We start from the raw sequence: 6,115 nt of genomic DNA, 5'->3' as shown, positions 1-6,115 counted from the left end.
CGTATCGCTCGATAATCGCATCGCTACTTAAAGACATAGTCGTCGAAGTGCTCCCATTCTACCTTTCACGGTCGATCGTACGGTCGGGCGCGTATTATTAACAAATACCATTCGTGAATATGCAATTACCTTATCATCAAGTAGGCACAGTTGTGATTGATGCCTCGCGATGCGATAAACGACCAGTTAAAGTTAAACAAAAAAGGCAAAGTTTTCTTATTGTTTTTTTTCTTTTTACCAACTATTTAACATTAAACTAGCAATTAGCGATAAATAAGTTTGTTCGCACGTATTTACTTGTTCTTCTCCTTTTTTTTTTTTTTTTTAGCAAACTCGTTCGTTTGTTTTGTAAATAGGGATTGAAATTTCCCCGGAAGTGTATTCGTATTTATCGTTTGAGGGAATCAAACTGAGAACAACGAGATATCGCAGGGAAACGTCTTACATTTGACAAATAAAATGTATCGTACACGACGTGTCTGTGAAAATGTACGAGTCAGAAATACGCATATCTCTTAATTAGCATTATCGAGTCTCGAGCCGTAATCGCATCGTGTACTTTTCACCTGTTGAATACAAGACGTTTCCAATTCCTCCAGACGTAATTAACTTACATATGCAAAATCAACGATACGATTCGCGACCTGTTCGATAAATTTATGGCCTGTCTACGCGCAATGTCGATGACATGTACTGTGCAAACGGAACCATCTGCAATCAATTCCAACACAGAGCGATTATTGTTTCTGACGATTCGAATACCGATCACCGTTCGCCCCACACTCGCAGGGTTAGACAGGTAGGTTCTAGTGTTCTTTTGTACCGTGTCGCAGCTGCTCAACCCGTGTTAGTTGCGAGAGTATGTTATAGTTTGATGTACGCTGTTTCGCATGAGTTTGTCATGGGAGAAATGTGGAGGCCACATGTGGAGTAAGCTTGTGGTTGGCAACCTGTCGGAACCTGTACGGATTTAATACTACAACCAGTCGCGTATAATATAAAAGATACTACACTGCCGACGCTCCCACCGTTATATTATTCTTCGTAATAACAACCGCTCGCCCGTAGACAAATCTAACGTCGAACCGTCTCTTCCTCTTGCCTGAAACATTTCTAAAGTTTAATCGCCAAGGGTCAATCGGCAAATCCATGAATAAATCTGACAGATCCGCGATTCTGGAGCCTTTACACGTAATCCTGTAACAACTTCCTCTCGCCACGTTCGATCCCAAGGCAACTGAAAACAATCATATTCCTGTTATTTCGCGTTACGATGCGGTCGCCGCGTTTTTAAATCAGAGTTACATAATGACAGAGGAGTTTACTGAAACAACGGGGAAACACCGATTTGATAACGTTCCAAGTCAATACCAGTCGCTTAAGTTCCGCGTTCGTGTCAGGCGTTGTATAGTTCGAATGTTCCTTTCCGAACATTCTTGGAAGACTCTTAACTTCACTTGAAACTCGAAAGAATGGAACTTGAAGCTTGAGACTCAAGAATGAATCCGACTGACGTTTCCATTCCCTCGTATACTCATTACGCTATTGATTTCGCAGAACTCGTTGTCCCTTTCCGATTCTGCTTTAAGAAACAATGCCATTAGCTCGCATGTGGCAGCTTGTCTTCCACTCGAGATTAATACTTATTAACTTGAGAGAAGTTTCGCGTTGGCCATGCCCGAGAAGGCTGCTCGCAACGTTCGTAGCCCTTGACACACAATGTTGTGCAATTCGAAGCACGGAAACTGCCGGCTGATAGTGTCTCGTCGTTACGTCACTTCCAGCAGCAAAGGGGTAGATTTACGACGGCGCTTCGATTACGAACCTTGCTATACCAGAGTTATCATTACCAGAATCGAGGAAGGGCTGACAAAAGGATAACAAACTTCGCGTGGTGAACGTGTTGAAACTTTAACTTGATCGCTCTCACGCGTACCCAGTCGTAATTATTCATCGAGTTGATGAAAACAACTTGTTGAACAAGCGTTTAATTCTGAACTCGGCTGGCGATAGCCGAAGCAAACTCTGAGCATTCTCTGAAAACGATTTACCAAGAAACACCGTATGGAAGGTGAGAATCTGCGATAAACATTTTTCTCACTTTAGTTCTATCTAATCTCTTGATAATTGGATACGAAATATAACTAAAGTACCTACACACGTCATGCGAGCTTGATAAAATTCTAGTCCTAATAGCTGTGAAAGTCACGTCGATCTTTATACGTTTAAAGAAACAATGAAATATAGCTCACTGTTTGCACGTAGCGACGTCTTAAAGCATAATTACACGGAGTTATTTGTTACGAAAATGAAAACATGATGTATCGATATACGTGTTATGATATACACGTCGAATATTCGATATTCGTCTGGATAGAATTTAAAGGAAGATTTTCACTGATACTTTATTCAAATTCTAATTCGATTGAAATCTACCGACCGGGCGTTCAAGTGGCATGAGACGCTACTGAGGAGCTCGAGTGGGGAGCTGTGCCCGCCCGATTCTCGTTGCTATAATGTTCCATATATTGCAGAAATTACGTCGTTTTGTTTACAGAAAGCTCAATCATAATTGTCCACGACGTTAATCGGCACTACTTGACAAGTTTGAGTATCTGTCCTGGCGTACTTCGAGAGATTTTCGGTATGGAACAGCGGCTTTGCGGACTACTTCTCGTCGCGTAATATTGAGCGCTGCGACACAGACGCCTTAGTAACAGAACCGAACGGCTCGCGTGCAAGCGTTACTGAATAACTCCTTTTATTATCGAGCAGGCTAGATAATTTTTCGAACATTTGTTTCATTTACTTTAATAATTACTTCATCCTGATACCATTCTATCCTACGTGGAATTTTAACGTTAGAATCTGTCGTGAGTCTGTTCAGAATTCGCTCGGTCGTCGTTTGAACTATCGCGCGATTACTCTTGATTTTATGCTTGTTCTTAATACACCCCAATACGGTTTTAGTAAAATTCAATAAACTTTTTCATTATTTTCGTTACGTTGCACGTCCACAATGTCCAAAAACCGAAATAACGAGGAAGTGAAAGCCACCTCGTATCTGTTAAATTTGATGACCATCGAACTCGTTACAGAGTTCATGAGACGTTTTTTTCATGACTGGTTTCAAGCAGAACACGTTCATATTCCACGCGGAGTTATTTATGCATACAGATATTATTGGGGCAAAAAAAAAAAAAAAAAAAAAAAAAAAAAAAAAAAAAACGCGCTATCTGCGGTTAGGCGAGATCTTAGGCAAGAAAAATAGGGGACCAAAGCAAAGACCGATAAGCGCTTGGAGGTCAGATAACAAAAATTTAAAGATTTCTATCAGATCGCATCACTATCAAGTTCTCTTCCTCGCCGCCATTGTAAAAACCCATCCTTATTCGGCTGGTATCGGTGAACATTTTAAAAAACTGTTATCGAGGCAAAACTGTGAGAAGGGACGCTTCAAAGTAGGATGTCGTGATAGCGGCGATGAAAATTTGTAAATATTGACACGTAGCCGAAGTGGTCAAACGTTTGGTTGGTACGTATTCGTAGTTCGTGGCCGTGGCGGGCTTCTTGAACCAGCACTTTATTTAGACTGGAGCCGTCAATAAGGACGCGGCAAAGAGGGCAGATCATCCTTGACAGTTCACAGTCGGCTGGTTTCGTTACGGAAGCAGCGCGGCATTTCGGTCTCTAAAGTCGCTCTGAAACTCGATAACTTTGAAAATTTATCCAGTTTCAGAGGTTGCATCCGTCGTCCTTCTGAACAGCTAATCTCGCATAAATCTGACTTTTGCGTCAATTCGACTTATGAATTCGCTTGCGCGAACGAATTCACCGTGTTCAGAACGCTTGGCCCCATATCGATTTTGCTTCATCCGAATTACGTACGTACATATTTAGTGAGAATTTGTTCAGCATTTGTTTATTTTGATTTGGTTATTCGTCGCTTTCGTAAAAGAATTCCCTTTTAATAAGTTAAACAATTACGGCTTCGCAGAAAATATTAAATTCGTGTTACATTGAAGAGTCGAACAAGAAAAATCATATATATGCTTTAACGTTTTATGCTTTTATAAATACAATAAATTGCTTCCGGTAGATGCTAGGAGAGGAACAATCTCCGAATTAACATGAAAGAATCGTGTCAATCGTGTTAATTAAATTGCTTCCTGGATGTTCTTGTAAATTTTCAAAATCACCGATGTGACAATGCAAAATTTTTCACAGGCAGTCTATTGACGCTCCAAAATAGGCTGAAATATATTTTAAGGAAAACTGTGAACAACCAAGAATTGTTGCCATGACATTTGCCATTCGACTATGTTTTTCATTCATCCCCGGTGTAAACAGCCGCAAACACTTTTTGCATTTGTCACCGAGAAGTATTTATACATAACGCTTACTTTCTTCATCTTCGTAAATCCTCGTTTCCTAATAGCAGTTTAATAATAACAATTCCAGGAAACTGGTCAACTTTCGTCAACAGCGTGTGTTGAAGCTCTTTTTTCGCTGCTATAAAGGTATCGCGATATAATAGCTGAAGGCACGGGGGAGAGAAAAAAGGTAGCAAAAATTCGTACAAACAGTATTCTCGTTTAACCTAAAACGGAAACAAAAACGGAAAAGGGGAAAGAAAGATTCTCTTTTTTTATCTGGCAACCTTTCAACTTTTCCATTACTCTCTGAAAAAAACAAATTCACCCTGTTCGCGTTGGCCGTTCCATCGACGACGATTCTGCGCCGAAAAAGCGAAAACACAATCGAAGATCTCTCTAGGCTCCGGTGTGACGGTGTTGCCGATCGATCAATAATTCTGCCATCCAACTGATAACCATGAACGGTCAATGGAGGATCCATCTTTCGTCCGGGGCGAAAGAATATCGGTAGAGCCTGACTGTGCCGACAAATCCCAAAGGGAGCCAATCCCTTTTGCCAGATAAATATCTACCCACAGATTTCCAGGGTGAAATGACGCAGGCAAAGAGAGAGGCTTCGAACAGGTAAACTCATGGATTATTCGGAACACGTGTTTGACAGTACCGTAACAGCATTCCAAGGTTTTCTTTCTCTATGCCCTACGTCGACTATACTATACCAAGGAGACAGTCCGATGTTCTCCGATGACAGTAGTCAGTGTTCGATTACTCATTTGTCAAACGAATTGTTTTAACTGGCTTAATTGACAGATACATCACTCGCGCCAGGTGATTAGGATATTTCACGGAGTATTGTGCTGATGAATCTCCACTTTCTCCGTGATTATGTACGTTCAGCTTGTGAAAATGTCATTTTACATGGTTGGTTGTAATGCATAAAGTTGCGCAACCAGTCGCTGCAATCTCACTTGCCTTTATTCTCGACATTGAGAAAGGCGTGGGTTGCGAAGCGGAATTTGGTGGTTCGATGCATTTTATGTGAAAATCTAGCTGCGGTCGTGAAATGAATGACATGACGTCAAAGAGAGTTTATTGATTAATAAGTGGGAGTATAATTCTCCTGGAGGAAACATTTTCTTGCTTGAAAAATATTTAAATGTGATAATAAAAGAAATCTCACGCTTTATGGCTTGTTGGGTTTCTACACAGTCTCAAAATACTCAGTTAACTTCGTTGCTTTGATGATCCATCAATTACAAAACATTGATTCACTGTCTTATACTAATCGACTCATCATATAAAGATCTCTGCTTAAAACAAAAACTTCCATACTTCATTTCTCTTAACGTCTAATTTTCATGTTTCATTGTGAATATATTCTTATATTCATTCTTCAAAGAATTTTGTAAGAAACTATCTGCATATACATACTACGCTCAAACACAACTAAAACTATTTGTCCTTAAATCTCGATAATAGCTGTTTCATTCAATCTTCCTAAAGGGTGCACGGAAATAACGAATTATGTAGAACGAATTAAAATTAAAATCCCTGCGAGAAATCAAATCCCAATACAAAAACTCAGCTATCAGTTCTATCGACGTTTCTATCCGTTTTGTGTACCCGCCGATCGCCACCATTCCTATCTCGCCTGCTCATTAATCAACCGCGCCAATTACGCAAGCTCGAAATCGTGGCACCATCCGTGCATGAAACGATTCCGATTCCCTTCCATTCAT

Source organism: Frieseomelitta varia, unplaced genomic scaffold (assembly GCF_011392965.1).
Source record: "Frieseomelitta varia isolate USP_RPSP 00005682 unplaced genomic scaffold, Fvar_1.2 scaffold_541, whole genome shotgun sequence".
NCBI classification, from domain to species: domain Eukaryota; kingdom Metazoa; phylum Arthropoda; class Insecta; order Hymenoptera; family Apidae; genus Frieseomelitta; species Frieseomelitta varia.
This window is presented reverse-complemented; position numbering follows the sequence as displayed.